The 25932-nt window shown below is 45.2% G+C and overlaps 1 protein-coding gene across 3 annotated transcripts in view; it reads left to right on the top strand.

The window, feature by feature from the left end:
- Nucleotides 1–25932, top strand: part of VPS35L (VPS35 endosomal protein sorting factor like) — a 1473617-nt gene that overhangs the window by 1328329 nt on the left and 119356 nt on the right. The window lies entirely within an intron of this gene.

Raw genomic sequence — 25932 nt, 5'->3', positions numbered from 1 at the left:
AATAGTTTCACATTACTTTGGGGATCAAATTTGGTGGTCCTTTTCTTACTACTATTTCTCAACATGGCATATAGTAAGTAAGGATGTACTGTTTATTAAGAGACAGTTTTTCTCAAGGACCCCTGAAATGGATTTGTTTATATAACATTTCTGTTGGTGTGCATACATTTAAAAAACTTACTATAAGTGTAATGCTCAGAATATATGTGCTTCTTTTCCCCCAATCATCTAAAAAAATAAAACGTTGATGCTCTTCCACTTCATTTCAAAATGCAATTCACACTACTCACACCAGGACACCTATTCCTCCTGCTTTGACTAATGGAAGCTGTGGCTTCCCCATCTCCCCTCCCCTCTTTGTGAAAAGGCTTCTGAACGGGGGATATGATATAATACCTCCTGGTATCATTCCATTGGAAACGCGGACACCTGGTGGCTAATGTAATTTCCTCCAATTATGTAGATCCCCCATTGTGACATGCCCATCGGCAGGTCCAATTATTGCTCAGGCACATACAGTGATCACGTGACCTGCCCTTTAGAACCCAGAAAAAACAGAGGCCAGCTTTTTTTTTTTTTTTTAGAAGAATGGATTTATGATGAAGTTGGATATAGCAATTGAAAAAAAATGTTGTTTACACTGCTGAAATTCAGAAGTACTTTAAGCTGGGTACACAGTTTCTGTCAAACAATCTGGGCTATACACAGATTGATATTTGGACAGTCCTTCCTGAATCTGCAGAATTTTTCATCTGTGTGTAACCAGCTTTATACATTGCTAGGCACTTAACATGATGTTAGGTCCATTTTAGAACTTTTCGACATCAAAACTACTAAGAACTGGGCAACAAAGCTAATAAGGGGGCTGGAGGACCTCAGTTACAAGGAACAATTACAAACCTTAAACTTATACTCCTTGGAGAAGAGACACTTAAGAGGAGATATGATGGCAATATACCAGAGCTTTACAAATTTGCCTGAAATCTAGGAGCCAGCTATAAAAAGTTAGGAGCCAGTTTTTTTTTTTTTAACAAACAACCAAGCTTTATTTCCAAAAAAATAGCATACTAAATTTACACATAAAGACGACTAGAACCCCACTCTCCTCTATAGGGCAATCGGATGGCATCTGATCCGATCCATGGGATGGATGGATGGAAAATAGAACCACCATCTGTCTGTTTTTGGCGGACAGGATCAGATGGTGGCATATTACAGCTCCATAGAGGAGACTGAAGGGTCCGATCAGGTCTGCCTGAAAAACTGACCTGATCAGACAGCCCGTGTAAAAAGGGGCCTTCGGCTGTGTGGCTGTGGCATGGCGATGAGAAAAAAAAAAAAATAATAATATATATATGTAGCGGCCGCCCCCATAGAAAGAGGGGTTTCACCGCCAGAGATGTTCTCTTCCCCCTAGTGGGAGGGATGCTCTACAGTATAGCAGGAACCGCTCTTACCAGAGCTAGGGATTTAGCGATCCAAGCCGAAGGGAGATAGAGCTGGTATAGCCTTCTCCCACAAACATGAGATGACACTCTATGTTGTGAGTCTAAGCAAGAACTGTTTATTAAACCCACACAAACACATTATATACACTATCAGGTAATGTGAGTCTGATTGCATTAGCATATGCAGATAGATTTGTAAATAGGCACAAAATAACCCTAAACTAATTACCTAGCCACCTGGCCAGAACAATGCAAGGTCATTAACATGTAAGAATGGAACAGGAATACTTAGCACAATACACATTCCATCTCAAAACACAGACAGTATTAACATATTTAACAATGTATGGATGACAAGTGGCTGAGCCGATGACATTAGCAGTCTAGAACAATCTAAGTCCCCCAGTGTAGGATTAAAACCTTCACATCTCTATATGAAGACATTGCTGACATTGCAGTACAATACAAGTTAGCATCACTTGTAAATACAGACCCCATTTGAAGCAATCCAAACCAATAAGTATCTGATTTTTTAAAATCATAGCGATGGTTAGTACCGTCCCATCTCTTCCCCCCAAAGGTAGACTAATCCAGGTACAAGACCTCCAACTGGTCTGTGCCTGAGTTAGTCGGGTAACAAGTCCCAAAGAGTCAATCCAGGCAGTTCCAAGTAAATCTGCCATGCCCCCCCCCCCCTCCCAAACCAAAACCTATCCCATATGACCGCACTCCATCCAAACATTCAAGCGTCTGGACCTCAGAATGTAAGTAGGTCTCCGTGATGTGGGCCTGGGATCTGGACCGGCAGGAACGCTGAGGTCAAGTGGCCTAGGTCGTTCCCCAGTAAGACGTCGGTGGGGAGCTCCTGTATCAACCCCACATCAATCAGACCTGACCCAGCACCCCAATTCAAGTTGTCCCTCGCAGTGGGTATCCGGTGCACCCTTCCCCCTGCTACCCGTACCACTACCGAACCTCCAGTTCGGGCGGCATCTGGGACCAAATGTCGCTTGACCAAAGTGAGAGTTGCTCCCGTGTCTCGGAGACCTTGCACAGGCTTTCCGTTTTACTGGATAGATTGGCAATGGTGCTGTCGGTTCTCTGTAGCGGCTTTCACTGGGTCAGCTTCGTGAAGGGTACCCAATTGCTCCTCGGTGGGTTTGAATATTGGTATGACTGGGGGAGCCTCTGCGTGATAGTAGGGGACCGTTGTCTTTACTGGAGGAGGTGACCCTGGTCGGATCCATGCAGCTTGGTCCCTGCTCTGGGTACAGTCTCGTTGATAGTGCCCAACCTGCTTGCACCTGTAGCACTGTACCCCACTGCGGGATTGGTATCTGGGTGCCTGCGAGTTGGAGGAGTCCCTCCCTCTCTGTGGTAGTGGTGGTCCAAGATTGGTAATCCGGGGCTTGAGCATTGGTCTGAGGCTAGGTTGTTGCTGCCTGTTGCCATGGTAGTAGTGGACGGCTGCCCGTGCTGGGGAAGGTGGTCCTGCTCGAAGCCATGAATCGTGGTTCCTTCTCTGGTCACAGTTTCTTTGGTAGTGTCCGAACTGTTTGGACCGATGGCACTGTACCTGGCTTTGCTGTTGGAAGTGTGGTGGTGGGCAATTGCAGGTACCTGGGCTTCGGGTTGGTGCCACTGGTCCTGGAGCAGGTCTTACGGAGGGTTGCTCCATTTTTCTGGAGTCAATATACTCATCAGCCAGACGAGCTGCTTCGGGTAAGGTGAGCGGTCGACGATCCCGAATCCATACCTGTATCTCCGGCTGCAGGGTGTTGAAAAAATGTTCCAATAGAAACAGCTGTAACACATCCTCTCCTGATATGGCTTGACAACCGGTAATCCAGAGGGAGGCTGTTCTGTAAAGACGGCAGGCCCACTCGATGTAGGAATCCCCGCTGTGCTTTTTGGACTCCCGGAACCGTCTCCTATATGCCTCGGGGGTGACTGAGTACCGGGCAAGCAAAGCCTCCTTGACTGCTGGGTAGAGGTGAATCTCCTCATCAGGTATAGCTCTAAAGGCTTCGGCAGCTCTACCTGTTAATTTCCCGGCCAGGATGGTGACCCATTCGTCTGTGGGTACTTTCTGTAAGGCACATTGTCTTTCAAAGTCGGCTAAGTAGCCATCTATTTCCCCCTCCGATTCCTGGAAGCTCTTAAAGGCTGCGAGGGTACCTTTTACCTTTTTCTCCACAGTTGGGCTTACTGGTCTCTGGATCTCTGCCATGCGCAACTGGTATTGTCGTTTCTCCCGGTTCTGACGCAGAGTCCGCATCAACTCATCCTCCAGGTTCGGGGCTACTGCTCCAGTCACACCGTCGTTTCGGTCCATTTCCTTCAGCTCGGCCAGTAGTTCCTTTTTGGTACGGTTATTTGCCTCTCGGCCACGGTTCTCCAACAAATCTTTCAAGGTTGACCGCTTCAAGTTTCCGTAGCGATTCTTCATCTGCTCATTCCATTCTCGGAACCAGTTGTAGCATCTCTAGGGGAAAAGAACCATTCCACCGCTTGCCACCAGTTGTAGCGGCCGCCCCCATAGAAAGAGGGGTTTCGCCGCCAGAGATGTTCTCTTCCCCCTAGTGGGAGGGATGCTGTAGAGTATAGCAGGAACCGCTCTTACCAGAGCTAGGGATTTAGCGATCCAAGCCGAAGGGAGATAGATCTGGTATAGCCTTCTCCCACAAACATGAGATGACACTCTATGTTGTGAGTCTAAGCAAAAACTGTTTATTAAACCCACACAAACACATTATATACACTATCAGGTAATGTGAGTCTGATTGCATTAGCATATGCAGATAGATTTGTAAATAGGCACAAAATAACCCTAAACTAATTATCTAGCCACCTGGCCAGAACAATGCAAGGTTATTAACATGTAAGAATGGAACAGGAATACTTAGCACAATACACATTCCATCTCAAAACACAGACAGTATTAACATATTTAACAATGTATGGACGACAAGTGGCTGAGCCGATGACATTTGCAGTCTAGAACAATCTAAGTCCCCCAGTGTAGGATTAAAACCTTCACATCTCTATATGAAGACATTGCTGACATTGCAGTACAATACACGTTAGCATCACTTGTAAATACAGACCCCATTTGAAGCGAACCAAACCACCAAGTATCTGATTTTTTAAAATCATAGTGACGGTTAGTACGGTCACAATATATATATATATATATATATATATATATATATATATTTTTTTTTTTTTAATAATTGAAAAAAAAAGAATTATTATTATTATTATTTTTTTTTTAATAATTTAAAAAATAAATAATAATAATAACCACACTCCCTGTCCACTTACCTTTAAGCCTCAATTATCGGATGGCGCGGTAGTCCGTGCACTCTGGGAGGGGGTGGGGGCGCAAAAGGGACAGGACACCTCCTGCAGTGCACCCCAGGCGCCAGGTCGCTAATTCTAGTCGCCAATTTGACCTGGCGCCTGAGGTTTGTCGAGCCCTGCAATATACAAATACCTAAATGGTGATTCTAGCATAGGGAGTAAACTATTCAGTTTCAGGGAGCTTAACCACTTCTGGACCGGAAGGATTTGCCCCCTTAATGACCAGGCCATTTTTTGCGATTCGGCACTACGTTTAACGAAAAATTGCGCGGTTGTGCAATGCTTTTTCCTCACAAACGGAGCTTTCGTTTGGTGGTAACCACCTCTGCGGTTTTTAGATTTTGTGCTATAAACAAAAAAAGAGTGACAATTTTGAAAAAAATGCCATGCTATAAAACATTCCCAATAAAAAAGTTTTAAAAATGTAACTTTTTTATCAGTTTAGGCCAATTTGTATTCAGCTACATATTTTCGGTAAAAAAAAATCCCAAAAAGCGTATTTTAATTGGTTTGCGCAAACGTTATAGCGTTTACAAACTACGGGATAGATTTTTGGACTTTTTATTTATTTATTTTTTATTAGTAATGGCGGCAATCTGCTATTTTTAGGGGGACTGCGACATTGCGGCTGACAGATCGGACCCCTAACTGACATTTTTGACACTTTTTGGGGACCAGTGACACTAATACAGTGATCAGTGCTAAATAATATGTACTGTTAACTGTATAAATGACACTGGCAGGAAAGGGGTTAATACTGGGGTGATCAAAGGGGTTAAATGTATGCCTGTATGCTTACTGACTGTGTTGGGGGGGGGGGGGGGAGGTGCTGAAACTGCTGATCTGTTCCTGCCTGTCTGAGAGAAGATCCGCCTGCTTTTGTTTACATAAGCAGGAGGGTCTTTTTCAGGTTCCCGGACGATTGCCGAAGAGCAGAGGCAATCGCGGCTGCTCATCCCGGGTCCGCCTCCCTCGGTGTCTAAACACAGGGGAAGCGCGGCTTCGGCAGCGCGCATGCCGCCGAAACCACATGCACACCATTCACGTAGTACTACGTGACTGGATGCAGCCGAGCCGCCCTGCCACAGTAAAAGGCGGGCGGTCGGCAAGTGGTTAAATGAGTTGTAAATTTAAAAGTTTTTTTATCTTTTTTTTTTTACAAGAATAACAAATGCTATTTCCCCCAACCCATTCACATCCTCCCCTACCCTCTGTCCATTCTTTAACCACCCCCCGTCCGCGCTACAGCCTATATACGGCTGCAGCGCGGACTCAAATTTTCGGGAGGCCGCTGCGGGGAAAATCTGTGTCGGCCGTGTCCCTTGGACACAGCCGATCACAGATCGTGGTGAATGGCCAATCACAGCGGCCATTCACCACGTGATCTGGCCGTCCAATGAGCGATGATCTCATATGTAAACATATGAGATCATCTCTCATCGCCGGCGCTCCTTCCTCACACGGAGCCTGCAGTGTGAGGAAGGAGGGGGAGCCGACAGCCGCTGGGGACACACAGCAATGTAATCAGGGCACCGATCACCAGTGCCCTGATTACTAAAAGGTAAAAACACACACACAGTGCCCCCACATCAGTGCCCACAGTGCCCGCCATCAGTGCCCCCCATCAATGCCCACAATCAGTGCCCATAGTGCTGCTAGTCAGTGCCCATCAGTGCCTGCTCATCTAGGCACTGATGAGCACTGACTGGCAGCACTATGGGCACTGAGTGTGGGCACTGATGGTGCTGCCCATCAGTGCCGCTCATCAGTGCCACCCATCAGTGTCCAGTGCCATCCGCCAGTGCCCATCAGTGCCGCCTATCAGTGCCCATCAGTGCCGCCTCTCAGTGCCCAGCAGTGCCACCTGTCAGTGCCCAGCAGTGCCACCTCTCAGTGCCCAGCAGTGCCGCCTCTCAGTGCCCAGCAGTGCCGCCTCTCAGTGCCCAGCAGTGCCGCCTATCAGTGCCCAGCAGTGCCGCCTATCAGTGCTCATCAGTGCCGCCTCTCAGTGCTGCCTCTCAGTGCCGCCTCTCAGTGCTCATCAGTGCGGCATATTAGTACCTCCTCATCAGTGCCCATAAGTGCCACCTCATCAGTGCCCATAAGTGCCACCTCATCAGTGCCCATCAGTGCAGCCTATCAGTGCCCATCAGTGCCGCCTCATCAGCGCACATCAGTGAAGGAGAAAAATTTATTTTCAAAATTTACTCGCAGAAAATAAGAAAAACTTTTTTTTTTTTTCAAAATTTTTTGTCTTTATTCTTTTTTTTTGTAAAAAATAAAAAACCCAGAGATGATTAAATACCACCAAAAGAAAGCTCTATTTGTGTGAAAAAAATGATAAAAATTTCATATGGGTACAGTGTAGCATGACCGCGCAATTGTCATTCAAAGTGTGACAGCGCTGAAAGCTGAAAATTGGCCTGGATGGGAAGGGTGTTTAAGTGCACAGAAGGCAAGTGGTTAAATCTTCTCCATTCGGTACCCTTCCCTTTCCTCTGTTCTCCTTTTACACACCCGCTAATTCTGCAAACCTCTCTTTACCTTTGAGCTCTTTCCAGATTTAAAAAAAAAAATGATATTTTATTTTCTCCCATATAATACAACTCTTCCAAATTATGGATGTTTTCTACCTCTCTAGCCCAATCCATTACCATTGGGCTTTCTGGTACCTGCCAGAACTTTGGAATTAGGTGTTTTGCAGCATTTATTAAATGAGGTATCACTGTCATTTTGTATTGCTTTATTGTGAGTTCTGTGAAATAGGTAGCTTTCAGGGGTTTTGGGCTTTTTACCTCCTGTTATTTCCTGGATACATTGTACTATTCCTCCCAGAATTTCTGTATGATTGGACACTCCCACCGAATATGTGACATATTTCCCCTCATCCCACACCCCCTGCAACAAAGTGGCGATTTTTCAGGTTGCTATTTATATGCTTTACTAGGCATTATATACCATTTTGATAACCATTTATAGTTAATTTCCCTTTGTTTTTATATCTATTGCAGTCCCGTCCACTAAACTCATTATTTTATCCTTTTCATCCTCGCTCCATTTTGCATCGAGTTCTGCTTCCCATTTTCCCAAGAATAGTGGACTAACAGGGTCCGCCATTCTGGTAAGGATCTTATATGTCTGGGATGTGCAATGCTTCTGCACAATTTTTGAGCTTAACATTTTTTCAAAAGGCATTACATTTTCCCCTGATCTTATTGGTTGAGGCAAAGTTTTTATGAAATGTTTTAATTGATGGTATCTCCTGTCATCTATCAACAAAATATTTTTTTTGTGTCGCAACTCCATTGTGCATATTTCCCCTCTTTTCATATTTAACGGTGTCTCACTTATGTGTTTTCTATTTTTACCCAACTTTTCCCTTGTGCGCTGAATGTCCAATTTATAATTCTAGTTAATAGAACTGCTTTATAGTATCTTTTAACTGCTTCCCGAGCCACACTTCGGCAATGTGGCTCTGCTGCTCGAATCGACGTAGGTCTACATCGGTCGCAAGCAGGCAGCCAGGGGGCAAGCGCACGCCACTCGGCAGCGGGGAAGCTGATGCATGGGTCAGGCAACTCCGATTGCCGCCTGACACCCGCGATTATTCCCCGCTGACAGAGAAGAACGGTCAGCTGTTGTAAACACAGCTGACTGTTCTTCTCCCTGGAATGATTACAGAGCCCCTGTGATCCTTCTATATAGGATCATAGGTCTCTATGATTATTTCAGAAGCCACGCCCCCCCACAGTTAGAATCACTCCCCTAGGCTCACATTTAACCCCTTGATTACCCACAATATTAACCCCTTCCCTGCCAGTGTCATTATTACAGTAACCGTGCATATTTTTATCACTGATTACTGTAGAAGTGGTTAAAGTCTGGAGCCACTAGCCCACACTGTATATTTTATTCTTGTTTTTTTATACTGCCAGATGAACCCGCCTATCATTTTCTTAAGTGTAATCAAATAACTCTGTGGTATGTGTATCGGGAGCATGTGGAATGTATAAAGTATTTTTGGTAAGATCCCTATTTTAATCATGTTAATACATCCTTTCCAGGATAATGGTTTATTAGAGTTTTTTTTATTTCTGCTTTAATTTCATTCAGTAACGGTATATAATTTATTTGATATAGATCTTTCCATTTTGATTTAGGTTTTACCCCTAGGTATCTTAAATTTTCCTTCCACTTAATGGGAATTCTTCCTGTAAACTTTTCCCTTCTTTCTTGTCTATCTTTAGAATTTCTGATTTTCTCTATCGTTCTTTGACAGACGCAGCTTCATATCTTCTTGACCATTGGGTTATACTGCCCCCTACAGTAATAGGACACTAGGCAGGAAAAAGCTTTTCCACGCCTATGGGGCTGTCCCTGCAGGCATAACCCCACACACTCTGCTATTGCCCTTGTTTCTGTCTAGTTTGGGAGTAGGACCTAGTTCCCTGCTTGGACTTCGGTCTTAGCTGTTTATTTTTGGGAACCTTTTTTTATGATTAATTTATTTTAGTTAGAGTTCTTGGAGAACTACAAGCAACAGCCAGGTGGGTTTTGAAATGGATATTCTAGATCCTTAAGGTCTCCCGGCCTGGCCAGCGAATTTGAGCAGGTTATGGTCCAGCACTAGGCCTCGCCACGCCAGAGCCCCAATGGACAGGGACGGACCTGCGAGTGGACCATTTCACCGGGATGCAGACGACCTGGGATGTTCTGAGTCACAGCATACCCCCTGGCTGTCAGCACCCCCACCCCAGGTGGAAGGTGGTCTGTTCGTTGTGGCGCCCGACTGATACCATGGTATGGTAAGTAAGTGTCCCCCCAATTTCCTGGTGGTCTCAGGGTGGACGTAGGCCCCTCCATGGAATAGTTGGACCCTCGGGTATTCCTTGGTTCCCCTGGTCTCTTGGGCATACCTTAGCTGTTTCCCCCCTCTGTAGCAGGTTCATACCTCATGGAGCGGTTATATTGCGGCTGCTGCGGCAGTTCTGTGGGGGGGGGGGGCGTCTGTCCTGGTGGGGGTCTCCTTCTGGGGACCCTCTGATGTGTCTGGTCTGATGACCCCTGCTCTGCCTTAATGTAAAACATTTTCTCATTACATTGCATGGGCAGCCATGTTTCTTTAATTCCCCATAGGAATGCATGGGGCGGCCATTTTCCATTTTGTATTCCACGATCATTGGACAGCAAGGGGAGACACTAAAGGCTCTAGGCATGACCCAGGTGCTTTTCATTTCCTGTGCCAGATCGTTTCTACCTTCAGCAAGGAACGTTCCTGAAGCTTCCAGACCGATTTGGTGGTAATGTTTTTTGGGTCCCTGAAGGCATTCCTCATTCACACTGCTGCAGGCTGTGTTAGGCTGGGACTTGTAGTACCGCTGGTGCAGCGGTGCGAATCACATTTTTGTGACTTTTTTAAAGTGACACTGCATTTTTTTCTTTTCAATGCTAATGTAGTCCCAGGACAAAAATTTCACCTACAGACCCCCTCAGTGCAGCTGCGGGACCCTCTGGGTCGCAGCCCCTGTCTGCTTTTACAGCAGCTTTGGAAAGCCTGGTTTCAAAAGTGGATTTTGTTTAAAAAAGTACCGCTAGCTGAAAGCGCCCTTTGCCTTCACCTTCCTCTGTGCTATCCTCAGATTCTGAGGCAGATATGGCTGCCGCGGGCGCACCCCACCTTCGTAGATCTGTGTCCTCGCATTCTGATGGCAAGGAGGACATGTCTTCGTCAGCCGTTTCGCGGGAAAGCGTGCTGGTGGAAGTGGTTATAGAATCAGTGCGGGGAACATTAAAAATGGCAGATGAGTCTACAGCGTCTGGGAGGCAAGTGTCTTTTGGCACCCGCAAATTCCAGAAGTAGGGCAAGGTGTTTCCTTGTCCGGAACTTTTTGACAACATTGTCAATGAACAGTAGGGACGCATCAAACAGATGTTAGTGTTGCCCAAGCGCTTTAAATGGCGTTACCCCTTCACGGATGTGGTTTCCACTAGGTGGACTGTACCACCTAAGGTGGATCATCCTGTTTCCAGACTGAACAAGTCTATGGTAGTTCCGGTGGAAGAATCCCCGGCTTTTACTGATCCTGTGGATAGACGGATTGAGTCTCTGTCCCGCCATTTACATGTGTTAGCGGGATCCATACTAAAACTGGTCTTTGTGATTGGTGTCTGTGACATTGGTGTCACAGACCATTACAGAATGGGTGAAGTTACTAAAAGGTGACTTGGAAACGGAGCAGCTCTCTCGAGGTCTGATTGAGCTAATGGACCAAATGGGTCAAGCCCTGCTGTATATTTGTGATGCATCACTGGATGCAGCTCCCCTGGTGGCCAGAGGGTCTGTAGTGGGGATTGCTATTGGAGGCATGGTGTGGATTAAAGAGCTGGTCTGCGGACCAGGCCTCCAAAAATGCTCTTGCTGACCTTCCCTTTACGGGGTACAGGTTGTTTGGATCCTCCTTGGATGAGCTGATAAAAGGCCTTACGGGTGGGAAGAGTACTCTTCTTCCACAATCATCCAAGAGCAAGGTGCCACGTACTAGACGGGGGGCCCTCTTTCACTGCTCATAGGCGGCCCTTTCGTACATCAGGATTGCAGGAGAAAGGAGCAAAGCCATTCCGGTCTTCTCGTGGTTCCAAGAAGCTGTGGTCGGGTAAGCAAATATCTGGCCAGTCTGGATCTGTGGACAAATCCTTGTCTGCATGAAGGGACGCCCTAACCCATTTCTGGGGTGGGGGAACATCTTCGATTCTTTCCGGAACCATGGACTTCTTTCGGGTTACAAGATCAAATTTCGGTCTCGACCGTCGGACAGGTTCTTCCTGTCCAATCTACACCTATCTCCACACTGGTTAAGGGACCTATGAGAGGCGGTACAGGACCTGCTGTCACAAGGGGTGATTGTGATGGTTCCCTCTCGGGAACGCTTTCAGGGATTTTATGCAAACCTGTTTACTGTGCCCAGAAAGGAAGGCAAAGTGCTTCCAATTCTGGACCTTAAGTCTCTGAACTGCTTTGTGCAGGTACAGAAGTTTTTAATGGAGTCTATTTGAACAGTAGTGGCATCTCTACACCAAGGGGATTTTATGCCCTCTATAGATATCAAGGATGCATATCTACACATCCCTATCTACGCTGGACACCAGCGTTTTCTTCGCTTTGCTGTAGAAGAAGAGCATTATCAATTTGTGGCGTTACTCTTTGGTCTCGCCTCCGACCCCAGGTTCTTTACCAAGGTGCTGGCTCTGGTGTTGACATTACTGCGCCAACGGGGGATTTTTCAGTACTGAGACACCTGGACAATCTTCTATTGAGAGCAGACTCTCATTCAGCCATGTCGGGTGGCTTGACGATCACGGTATGGACTCTGCCCTGATACCTGCATGAAGACTGAATTATCTGGACCTGACTCTTGGCGAGGGTCTTTCTCCCTCCAGACAAGCTACAGAAGTTGCAGGGGGTGATAGATTTTCTGTTGGCAAACAATTGGTCCTCTCTGCGGACTTGCATGCGGGCCTTGGGTCTGATGGTGTCAACCTTTGCGGCGGTTCCGTTTGCTCAGTTCCACACGAGACCCTTACAAAGGGAGATTCTCGTCAAATGGAACAAAGATCCAAAGTCTTTGGACACTTCGATTCGGTTGAGTCACAACACGAAGACTGCTCTTCTATGGTGGCTTCACTCGTTAGCACTAGTCCTTCCTTCTGTTGTATTGGACAGTGGTAACCACAGACATCAGCCTGTCAGGCTGGGGTGAAGTGCTGGGGAAGCTTTGCGCCCAGGGGTCCTGGACGGTGAAAGAGTCAAAACTTCCGGTAAATATCTTGGAACTCAGGGCGATAAAACTTTTCCTGAGACACTGGACATCTCATCTGCAGGATTGTCCAGTCCGGATACAATCGGACAATGCCACGGGCGTAGCTTACATCAATCATCAAGGGGGCACAAAAAGTGTCTTGGCGGCCCGGGAGGTGGCCGACATCCTGGATTGTGCGGAAAAGTTTGTCCCAGCCCTCTCTGCTTTGGAGAACTGGCAGGCGGATCACGTGAGTCGTCAGGTTTTAGATCAGGGGGAGCGGTCCCTACACCAGGAGGTGTTTCATCTCCTGTGTGTCCGGAGGGGGGACGACGTCAACAGGTTTGCCTCTTGACTCAACAAGGAGGTTCAGAGGTTCGTAGCCAGGTCTCGGGATCCTCTGGCCGGCGCCACGGATGCGCTGGTGGCTCTTTGGAGTCAGTATCGGCTGATTTATGTATTCTCTCCACTCAAACTTCTACCCAGGCTTCTTCGCAGGGTAGAAGTGGAAGGGATTCCGGTCATTCTGGTGGCCCCAGACTGGCCTTGCCGGTCTTGGTACGCAGACCTGATAATATTGGTCGTCGATGCTGCCTGGAGACTACCTGTCAGGGAAGATCTGCTGTCTCAAGGACCGATTTTCCATCCTGCTTTACAGTCGCTGGCTTTAACGGCGTGGCTGTTGAAAGCCAGGTATTGAAGGATAGAGGTCTTTCTGATTCAGTGATTCCTACACTGCTGAAGGCCAGGAAGTCTACTTCCAAGAAGATCTATCATCGTACGTGGAAACTGTACATTTCATGGTGTAAATCTCTGAAGGCGCACCCTCGCTTGTTCTCGTTGGCTAGGGTTTTGGCTCTTCTTCAAAAAGGTGTTGAACAGCAGTTGGCCTTGGGCACTATCAAAGGCCAAGTGTCGGCCTTGGGTGTGTTTTTATTTAACGCCCTTTAGCTACACATGCCCTAATTCGCACTTTTTTTCGGGGGGTTCGCTACATGGCTCCCCTGAGGCGATCCCCGCTACCTCTGTGGAATCTGAATTTGGTATCTGTTCTTCAAAAACAAACCTCTGTTTGAGAACATTATGGAGATTCCTCTGCATACCTTGTCTCAGAAGGTTGTCTTTTTAGTGGCTATTACTTCTGCTCGCAGAGTATCTGAGTTGGCAGCATTGTCCTGCCGCTCACCCGATCTGGTGGTCCACAGAGATAAGGGGGGACTCCGACCTAATCACTTTTTTCTTCCTAAGGTGGTTTCTGATTTTCATTTGAATGAAGACATTGTGCTGCCTTCACTTTGTCCTAAGCCTTCCAAGCATTCTGAGGAAATGTCATTGCATTCTTTGGATGTGGTGTGAGCAATTAGAGTCTACCTGGCAGCTACTGAGTCATTCAGAAAATCAGATGCTCTATTGTCCTTACGGAAGTATCTGGTAAAGGATTGGCTACGTCTGCTGCGACCATATCTAGATGGATCAGACAGTAGTTCAGGCTTATTCACTGAAGGGTCAGGTTCCTCCTTTCCCTGTGAAGGCGCACTCTACTAAGGAGCTGAGCGTTTCCTGTGCTTTTCACCATCAGGCGTCAGTGATGCAAGTTTGCAAGGCGGCAACTTGGTCGTCAATGCACACGTTCACAAAATTCTACAAAGTAGAGGGGTTGGCATCTTCGGATGCTTCTTTTGGCCGCAAGGTATGTCAGGCTGCTGTCAAGAAGATACATTTTTTATTTTCTATTTAAGGGTGTATGTTTTTTCTAAGTGAGCTCCAGTTGTTACTGGTTGGCTACGTTTAGCCTTGGGAAATTATGTTCTTTTTTTGCGTTGTTTTCCCCTCCCCTCATGCAAATTCTGCTTTGTTACATCCCAATGGTCAAGATGATATGAAGCTGCGTCTGTCAATGAACGATAGAGAAAACTGGATTTTTGACTTACCGTAAAATTTCTTTCTCAAGTTCATTGACAGACGCAGCACCTCAATTTATGAGTGGAATGGGATTGTGGTCTTCTAAAACACTGCTTGCAACAAAACTGAGGGCTATAGCTGTGTGTGTGGGGCTATGCCTGCAGGGACAGCCCCATAGACGTGGTAAAGCTTTTTCCTGCTTAGTGTTCTACTCCTGTAGAGGGCAGTATAACACAATGGTCAAGAAGATATGAAGCTGCGTCTGTCAATGAACTTCAGAGAAATGGATTTCATGGTAAGTCAAAAATCCAGTTTTTGGGGGTTTATTTTAAAATTTTGCTAGATCTCCATAGTGTTTCACAAGTTTACTTCTGTTTGGTAGGGTTGTTCTAGGCCTAGAGACATAAAATAGAATATCGTCGGCATATGATGTCACTTTGTGTTCTTCTCCTCCAGTTTTTAATACCTTAATATGTGTACAGTTCCTGATAGTTGCCAGTAAAGGCTCCAGTGTCAGAATGAACAATAGGGGTGATAAAGGGCACCCCTGTCTCGTGCCATTTTTCAGCTCAAAAGCTTGTGACATTGTCCCATTTCTCAACTGCTGCCATTGGTTTTTTTGTATAGCATTGTAATCCATTGAATCATTCGTGGTCCAATGCCTAACTCTTCCAATGTTGCTATCATAAATCTCCAGTCCACTCTGTCAAACACTTTTTCCGCATCTACTGACAAGAGGAGAGCTGGAGACCGTTTATTTTTTTGTATAAGTAGCAAAGATCTTACCACCCCATTGTCTCTCCCTGGCACAAACCCAACTTGATCTGTATGTATCCATTCTGACATTAGACCCTTCAACCTGGTGGCTAGTATTTTTGCGTATACTTTTATGTCTACATTTAATAATGACATCAGTCTATAGCTAGAGCATTGCGTGGGGTCCTTATCTTCCTTAGGTATTATTTTTATACATCACCTAATAATAATAATAATCACCTACAGGCCAGCGCTGATTCATTTTTCTATCTCCCTTCCATCGTTCAATGAGTTCCAATATACTGTATATCTAATTTGGGAACAACTATTTCTTTACATTTTTTATATTAAGTTGCCTGAAAACCCATCTGACCACGGGCTCTTTCCTATAAGTCTTTTAAGGCTTTCAGAATTTCTTCAGCAGTGCCACAGGCTGATTGTCTCAATGCCACGCCACATTGAGGCAGTAATTGCTGCAAAAGGGGCCCGATGTTGTTCTATGTACACTCCTTGTTTTATTGATTGCATGTACTATTCTAATTTACTGAGATTGTGGATTTTGGGTTTTCATGAGCTGTAAGCCATAATCATCACAATTATGACAAATCACGGCTTGAACTATCTTTCTTTGCATGTAATGAGTCTATCTCATATATTAGTTTCCCCTTTTAAGTTGCATTACTGAAATAAATGAACTTTTGCACGATATTCTAATTTTTCGAGTTTCACCTGTAAGGCTTCACGTGTATGAGGTCTTGTGTACTGTTATATTGCATGAATCTTTCTGCAGAGTTAATATTAGCGAGCCTGTTAATATGAGGAGTTTATGTCCTCCGTTTTATATTTTACATTTATCATTGTTGGCTTAATCAGAGTTATGTGTTATAAAGGCTTCTATCTAACTGGTGTTATGGTCATAGCTGTAGTTAATTGCTGCTGCTCTGTATGTTCTCCTTCCATGCGGGGAGGAGGTGCGTGTCTTCATGGTGCCCAGGGATGCTGTGACCTGTGCCTAGATGCAGCTGTGAGATAGTAGGTTTTGTCTCAGGAGGAGGAGCGTAAGTCCATGGTAACTGGTGACACTGCTTCTGAAGTAGAGGTGGAGTTTCCTGTATAAAAGCCGGGTCCCTTTTGAGTTCTCCTATCCCCGCTGATGAAGTCCCGCCCACAACAGCCATCTTGGTACACCAGCAGTGCAGCAGTACACCCAGCTAGCTGTTTGCTTTTACCTATCTTCCCAAATGTAAGTGCAGTCATTTTGATATTTTAATAAAACGTTACATATACGGAGAGCACTAGATATCTGCTTCCTTCCTTTGCACATGTACATCATGGAAGAGGTCCAGAAATAGCTACCCAGAGCAAAAGAAGACTGAGGCAACTTGATCTTATCTATGCTGTCTGACCTTGCAGGGTCTTAGCTTGGAGTTGAGAGGCAGATAATGCTTTGGTGAGGGGATCATAGGAGCACTGTGACAGTCATCATATGCATGAATTTCAGCACCCTATTTGCACACTGGGGATTTCCTCTTTCACCGGATTATCAGTTATGTTGAATCAAGTCTGCTCTGTTTACTAAGCTCTATGGGCTGGTGCTAATTCATTTCTTTAGTATTCCATCTAGCTTGCAGAACCATTTGACTGCAATTTGCACTGTTTGAAGTCTGCTTATATATATATTATATGGACTGGTGCCTATTTAATACGTATTATTCCATTCCGCTTGTGGGAATTGATTGGGGTTCATTTGATTGCACTGCACTTGTGTTTTTGGAGTTATAGGGAATGTACAGTATTATATCCTGTGGGTTTATTAAACAAGTAATAAATGCAAGGTATGGTATCCTCGAACCTCGCGTGTGCCGTCCCAACGCCCCAACACCCCTACCGGGTACAAGCTACGTCGAGGGCGCAGGGCAGCACACCGAGCCCTGACCTGCAAAAGAGGCCTGATTTTAGGAGCCCCGGCTTATTCTAGATCATAGAGCAACTGGCACACAGGGGAAACCATCAACAGTAATATAGTATTCGGTAAACCAAGAGTCTGAATTAGATCAATGTCATGAGTACATAAAACAAACTAGGTATGGAAGAAGTAGGTATGAAAATTGGGTTTATTTCTATAGAGTAAAGTTAAGATAAAGATAAGAGGACTAGAAAAGAGAAGGAAAAAATAAAAACACTAAAGGGGACGAGGTTAAAGGAAATCTCACCATCTATGACTCTTAAACGCCCCTTTCACTTATACAAAAATAAGTACCTAAAGTCATAGACTGTTTACCTAATAACAAATCCCCTGGACCAGACGGCTTTACCGGGGAATATTTCAAAACATGCAAACGTATTCTTACCGACCATTTGGGAAAAAATTACAGTGCTGCAGCTGCCTCCTTTGCTTTTTCCCCAAAAATACTTAGGGCTATATTGCGACTTTACCCAAGCCGGGGAAAGACACTATCTCTCCACAAAACTTCCGCCATATATCTCTTTTGAATAATGAATAAAAGCGGCTCGTTAGTAATTTTTTTCATCTTTCCATCTCTTTAATCATCTGTCCTTGTTGCTTTAAAGCGGTTGTAGCCTCATAATCAAAAAAAAAAAAAAAAAAAACCCTGCAGGAGAAAGGTATAATGAGCTAGTATGCATCGCATACTAGCTCATTATGAAATACTTTAATACGAAGCCCCGACACAGTCACCCGGACACTGCTGAGGGAGCTGTCCTGTTCCCTCTGCGTCTCTTCCGGGTTCGGTGGCTCCGGCGCTGTGAGTGGCCAGAGCTGCAATAACATCACTCCTGTGCGCGGCAAGGACCCGGCAAAAAGCTCTGAAGGTCCGCTGGACCTTCAGAGCGCATGCGCTGCTGGTGTCAGCAGCTGCATACATGGCGAATATCTCCTAAACCGTGCAGGTTTATGAGATATTCATTTTACCTACAGGTAAGCCTTATCATAGGCTTACCTGTGAGTAGAAGTTTAATGGCGGAGTATACTACCGCTTTAACTTTGGATAGTAAAACATTCTTTTTTTTCTGGCAGTAAATACCTTATACAGCTCACTTCCTCTTTCTTGTCTGCTCATTAGTCTAGGCTAATGACATCATGCACAGCTCTCTCTTTCTCACTCTCATGAGAGAGTGCCAGCAAGGCAGGAAGGATGAGTCATAGGAGGGCCAATGAGAGCTGCAGAGCTGGAGGGGGCTGGATGAGGGCAGAGATAACAGGAGACTGCAGAGATGCAGGAGTTTTTATCAAGAGAGGAGAAGTGTGCAGGCAAGTAGTGGTGTAAGTGTGTCTATCTATCTGTATATATACTATATGTGTGTGTGTGTCTTAACCAGTTCCCTACCAGCGCATAGTAATATGATGCCGGCAGGAACACTCCATCCTTCCAGGCGGGCGTCATATGATGTCCGCCCGCTTTAGCCGCTAGGGGCGCGCAGTGTGGCGATCTGGAATGAGGCATGCCGCTCCGACACAGACCATCCCCAGATCAGTGTAAAGAGCCAATGAATTTGGCTCTTTACCACGTGATCGGCTGTGTCCAATCACAGCCGATCACATGAGAGGCTCCAGTGCGAGCCGCTTGTTCTTTTCGCAATGCGCACCCCCGGGCATGCATCATATGATGTCCGCCCACTCTCGCTGCTACGGGGGCGCGCAGAGCGGCGATCAGGAACAAGGCTCATCCCTCTGACAGAGCCCATCCCAGATCAAGGTACAGAGCCAATGAAATTGGCTCTTTATCATGTGACCGGCTGTGGCCAATCACAGCCGGTCACAAATGTCAAAAAAGATGGGTAACTCACTGTTACCAGGTTCTCCTCCTCACACACCGATCCAGTGTGAGGAGGAGATCTTGAAACAGTGAGTTAGCATTTACAGTGAATTCTACTGTGCCTTGATTGTCCCATCAAATAAAGAGGACCGGTCACCAGCTATCACATAGTACCTATCTGTGAGCCCATCAGAGTATCTGTCACCTGCCCATCAGAGTACCCGAGTACCTGTCACCTGCCCATCAGAGTACCCGAGTACCTGTCACCTGCCCATCAGAGTACCCGAGTACCTGTCACCTGCCCACCAGAGTAGCCGAGTAACTGTCACCTGCCCATCAGAGTAGCCGAGTAACTGTCACCTGCTCATCAAAGTACCTGAGTACCTGTCGTGCAGCCCAGCAGTACCTGATGTGCATCCTATCACTACCTATCGTGCAGCCCATCAGTGTCACCTTTCATACAGCCATCATGTCCAAAAAAGTTTTCACTGCCGAAGAAGCATATCCATTTCTAAGCCTGACGAATGAGAGCAGTGGGGAGCTCTCACTGTCCGATTCCAGTTCCGAATCCAGTTTAGAATTCAAGCCCTTTGAAGGCTTTACATTGGGGTTCAAATTGGAGGAGGAAGCAGTCCGTCCTAAAAGAAGATGTTCTGAAAACCAGGCAGACACCAGCAGCGCCATACATCCCAATAGCCAAGAATTAGCCCAAACTCATCTTCCAGATGCCTTAGCAAACCCATTGTGGCTGCCTTCTAGCTCAGGGTCAGCTACAATTCCCCCCCCCCCCCTTCACAGCACAGCCAGGTTTGCAGGTCAACACCAACATTTTTTCTCTAATTTATTTTTTTTATTTATTTTTCCCTAATGAGTTCCTTCAAGGCATCGTGGACCAAACAAATTGTTTTGCCCAGCAGTTCATAGAGAACAACCCCAACTCATGTTATTCCCGTCCTTTCGAATGGAGACGCCTAACATTAGAAGAGCTTAGATATTTTTTTGGGGGGCCTTACAATCAATATGGGGCTTACAAAAAAAATGAGTTACATTCTTATTGGTCCACCAAACCCATCCACCATATGCCAATTTATTCATCGGTCATGTCCAGGTCCCGCTATGACATATGCGCTTTCCGCATTTCAGCAATAACTCGCAGTGCCCTCCCTGAGATCATCCCAATTTTGACAAACTCTATAAAATTCGCCCCCTAATTAATTTTTTTTCTAAGAAGTTTCCCAAAGTTTATGTCCCTGACCAGAACATCTCTGTGGACGAATCACTGGTCCATTTCACAGGCTGGCTGGGATTTAAGCAGTACATTCCCGGCAAGAGGGCCAGGTATGGATTAAAACTCAACAAGCTCTGTGAAAGCACCACTGGGTATGTGTACGCCTTTCACGTGTACGAAGGCAGAGACTCCCAGCTCCAGCCCCATGAGTGCCCAACCTACATGGGAATAAGTGGAAAATTTGTCTGGGACCTAGCATTCCCACTGTTGCAAAAGGGGTACCACATTTATATGAATAATTATTACACAAGCTTGCCCCCTTTCCACCACCTGTACCTGAAGTAAACTTTTGCCTGTGGTTCAGCAAGAAAAACAGGAAGGGCTTTACGCAGCATCTAGTCACCACAAAATTACGAAACGGGGAATCTGCAAGCCTCAGGAACGAGGAAGTGTTGAAGTGGTTGTATCCACGAGTACAATAAGTTCATGGGGGGGGGGGGTGGATTTAAACGATCAAATGTTGCAGCCCTATCTCCCAACACGAAAGTCCCTCTTTTGGTATAAAAAAGTCACAATTTACTTTTTCCATTTGGCCATTTACAATGCATATGTCACCTACCGAAAATCTACAGTAACACCAAACACCTTCCTCCAGCTTATCCAAGATATTGACACTGCCCTGATTTACCAGCAAGCATCCCCCCAGAAAGCAATTGTGTCAGCAGACTTCATGAGCGCCATTTCCCTGACCATATCCCACCATCAGAACCTGGAAGAAGACACCAAAAAAAAGTGTCGGGTGTGTAGCAAAAGAGGAATTAGGAAAGACATTAGTTTTTATTGTGTCCAATGTCCTGTATATACAGTTGTGTTCAAAATTATTCAACCCCCACTGAAATTGATTGTTTTGGCCAGTTTGACATTGATTTTGATCATTCAGTCATCCTGCTTACAATTAACCACTTGCCGACCGCCGCCCGACTATATACGGCGGCGGTCAGCCCCTCACAGGCAGAGTGACGTATCGGTACGTCACTAGCCTGGGAGGGTCTGGGGAGCGAGCGCGCTACCGCTCCTGCGTGGTCACGCACCCCCCCCCCCCCGCGCGTGTGACCAGCGGACCTGAGAGGGGAGAGGGAGAAAGGCAGGCAGCTTGTGTAAACAAGCTGCCTGTCAGTTCTCCCTGTGTAGAGACACTGATCATACGGATCTACTATGTAGAACCGTTGATCAGTGTAACTACACCTCAAGCCACAGCCAATCACAGTTAGAATCACGCCCCTAGGGACACACACAGCCCCTCCCTCTCAAATAAAGTTAACACCTTTACTGCCAGTGTATTTTTACAGTAACAGTGCATATATATAGCACTGATTACTGTAGAAATGTCACTGGTAACCCCAAAAGTGTCGAAAATATCAGTCAAGGGTCCGATCTGTCCGCCGCAATGTCTCAGTACCGCAAAAAAAATCGCAGATCGCCGCCATTACGCGTTAAAAAAAAAAACAACAAAAATGACAAAAATCTTTCCCTTTGTTAGTAAACGCGATAACTTTTGCGCAAACCAATCAAAATACGCTTTTTGCGTTTTTTTTTACCAAACATATGTAGCATAAAACAAATTGGCCGAAAATGTTAAAACATTTTGATTTTTCCTTTTTTTTTTTTTTTGGAATTTCATATAAAAAAATGTGAAAAATATTGTTATTTTTGCAAAATTGAAGCTCTTTTTTTGTTTATAGCGCGTGATCAAAAAATCGCACAGGTGATCAAATACCACCAAAAGAAAGCTCTGTTTGTGGGAAAAAAAGGACGTCAAATTTGTTTAGGTACAGCGTCGCACGACCGCGCAATTGTCCGTTAAAGTCACACAGTGCCGAATCGCAAAATACCCCCTGCTCAGGAAGGGGGTAAAATCTTCCGGGGCTTAAGTGGTTAAATCAAAGAGGCACGTGTAGGTCAGAAAAATATAACATAACATTTATAATGAAATAACCACAAATGTCTTTTCTGTGCTCACATCATTATCAGTTTTATTCAACCCCCAAGTGACATTCAATCTTACTACTTAGTACAACATCCTTTTACAGTTATAACAGCTTTTAAACGTGAAGCATAGCTTGACACAAGTGCCTTGCAGCGATCCACGGGTATCTTCGCCCATTCGTCATGGGCAAAAGCCTCCAGTTCAGTCACATTCTTAGGCTTGTGCACTGCAACTGCTTTCTTTAAGTCCCTCCAGAGGTTCTCAATCGGATTTAAGTCTGGTGACTGTGATGGCCACTCCAAAATGTTCCAGCCTTTAATCTGCAACCATGCTCTAGTGGACTTGGAGGTATGCTTGGGATCATTGTCCTGTTGAAAGGTCCAACGTCTCCCAAGCCTCAGGTTTGTGACGGACTGCATCACATTGTCATCCAATATCTCCTGGTACTGAAGAGAATTCATGGTACCTTGCACACGCTGAAGCTTCCCTGTACCTGCAGAAGCAAAACCGCTCCAAAGCATGATTGACCCCCCGCCATGCTTCACAGTAGGCAAGGTGTTCTTTAATTCATAGGCCTTGTTCTTCCTCCTCCAAACATAGCGTTGATCCATGGGCCCAAACAGTTCTAATTTTGTTTCATCAGTCCACAGAACACTATCCCAAAACTTCTGTGGTTTGTCCACATGACATTTGGCATACTGCAGTCGACTCTTCTTATTCTTTGGAGACAGCAAGGGGGTGCGCCTGGGAGTTCTGGCATGGAGGCCTTCATTACGCAGTGTGCGCCGTATTGTCTGAGCAGAAACTTCAGTTTCCACATCTGACAAATCTTTTCTAAGTTCCTCAGCAGTCACACGGGGACTTTTCTCCACTCTATGCTTCAGGTAGCGCACAGCAGTCGAAGTCAGCATCTTCTTTCTGCCACGACCAGGTAGCGTTTCAACAGTGCCCTTTGCCTTGAATTTGAGAATGATGCTTCCTATGGTGTCTCTTGGTATGTTTAACTTCTTTGCAATCTTCTTATAGCCATTGCCCTTCCTGTGAAGAGTAATCACCTCTTCTCTTGTCTTCCTGGACTATTCTCTTGACTTCACCATGTTTGTAACCACACCAGTAAATGTCTAGAAGGAGCTGAGTATCACAGTCATTTTAAAGCTGCCTAATTGGTGCTTATTAGGCTTTATTGCTGCTCCCTGACATCCACAGGTGTTTTCAATACCTGGTTGAAAACACTTCAATGAACCTCTGTTCTTCAGAGTGGTAGTCTTTAAGGGGTTGAATAATTGTGTCAATGAAGAATTCACAAAAGAAACATTTACTACTGTATTACAAAACCAATTGATGTCATTTTAGTTGCATATGGTTCTTTAAGAAATCCTTGTAGGATTTCATTCTGAATACAATTACAAATGTACACTAAATTCCCTAAAACCCTTTACAGCATTGGGGGTTGGATACAACTGTATATATATATATATATATTTTTTTTTTTTTTTTTTTTTTTTTTAAATATACAGTGCCTTGCAAACGTATTCGGCCCCCTTGAACTTTGCGACCTTTTGCCACATTTCAGGCTTCAAACATAAAGATATAAAACTGTAATTTTTTGTGAAGAATCAACAACAAGTGGGACAAAATCATAAAGTGGAACGAAATTTATTGGATATTTCAAACTTTGTTAACAAATAAAAAACTGAAAAATTGGGCGTGCAAAATTATTCAGCCTCTTTACTTTCAGTGCAGCAAACTCTCTCCAGAAGTTCAGTGAGGATCTCTGAATGATCCAATGTTGACCTAAATGACTAAGGATGATAAATAGAATCCACCTGTGTGTAATCAAGTCTCCGTATAAATGCACCTGCACTGTGATAGTCTCAGAGGTCCGTTTAAAGCGCAGAGAGCATCATGAAGAACAAGGAACACACCAGGCAGGTCCGAGATACTGTTGTGGAGAAGTTTAAAGCCGTATTTGGATACAAAAAGATTTCCCAAGCTTTAAACATCCCAAGGAGCACTGTGCATGCGATAATATTGAAATGGAAGGAGTATCAGGCCACTGCAAATCTACGAAGACCTGGCCGTCCCTCTAAACTTTAAGCTCATACAAGGGGAAGACTGATCAGAGATGCAGCCAAGAGGCCCATGATCACTCTGGATGACCTGCAGAGATCTACAGCTGAGGTGGGAGACTCTGTCCATAGGACAACAATCAGTTGTATACTGCATAAATCTTGCCTTTATGCAAGAGTGGCAAGAAGGAAGCCATTTCTTAAAGATATCCATAAAAAGTGTTGTTTAAAGTTTGCCACAAGCCACCTGGGAGACACACCAAACATGTGGAAGAAGGTGCTCTGGTCAGATGAAACCAAAATCAAACTTTTTGGCAACAATGCAAAACGTTATGTTTGGCGTAAAAGCAACACAGCTCATCACCCTGAACACACCATCCCCACTGTCAAACATCGTGGTGGCAGCATCATGGTTTGGGCCTGCTTTTCTTCAGCAGGGACAGGGAAGATGGTTAAAATTTATGGGAGGATGGATTGAGCCAAATACAGGACCATTCTGGAAGAAAACCTGATGGAGTCTGCAAAAGACCTGAGACTGGGACGGAGATTTGTCTTCCAACAAGACAATGATCCAAAACATAAAGCAAAATCTATAATGGAATGGTTCACAAATAAACATATCTAGGTGTTAGAATGGCCAAGTCAAAGTCCAGACCTGAATCCAATCGAGAATCTGTGGAAAGAACTGAAAACTGCTGTTCACAAACGCTCTCCATCCAACCTCCCTGAGCTCGAGCTGTTTTGCAAGGAGGAATGGGCAAAAATTTCAGTCTCTCGATGTGCAAAACTGATAGAGACCTACCCCAAGCGACTTACAGCTGTAATCGCAGCAAAAGGTGGCGCTACAAAGTATTAACTTAAGGGGGCTGAAAAATTTTGCACGCCCAATTTTTCAGTTTTTTATTAGTTAAAAAAGTTTGAAATATCCAATAAATTTCGTTCCACTTCATTATTGTGTCCTACTTGTTGATTCTTCACAAAAAATTACAGTTTTATATCTTTATGTTTGAAGCCTGAAATATGGCAAAAGGTCGAAAAGTTCAAGGGGGCCGAATACTTAGGCAAAGCACTGTATACTTACCGGTAAGTCACTCACCCACGAGCCTGTAGGGGGCGAGCGCATGCCGCTGGCGCACTCCCGCCCCGCTCGTTCACTTACATCCCCGCACGTGTGACCAGCGGCTCCGATGTCCGCCAGCCACTCGCAATCTCCCTCAGAAGAGAGAGAAAGGCAGACGGCTGATGTAAACACAGCCGTCTGTCATTCTCCCTTAGATCATGACAGAGGCTATGCGATCCTGCTATGTAGGATCATATGTCTCTGTTATGATCTAACAAGCCACACCCCTTGACAGTTAGAATCACGCCCCTAGGGACACATTTAACCCCTTGATCACCAATAAAGTTAACCCCTTCCCTACCAGTGTCATTTTTACAGTAACAGTGCATATTTATAGCACAGATTACTGTAGTAATGTCACTGGTACCCCCAAAAATGTCAGTCAGGGGTCTGATCTGTCCGCCACAATGTCGCAGTCCCTCAAAAAAAATCGCAGATCGCCGCCATTACTAGTTAAAAAAAAGCAATAAAAATTACATAATACTTT

Source organism: Pelophylax lessonae (genome assembly GCF_965119305.1).
Source record: "Pelophylax lessonae genome assembly, chromosome: 6".
In the NCBI taxonomy this organism is placed as follows: Eukaryota; Metazoa; Chordata; class Amphibia; order Anura; family Ranidae; genus Pelophylax; species Pelophylax lessonae.
Note: the sequence above shows the minus strand (reverse complement) of the source record. Positions and strands in the feature narration are given on the sequence as shown.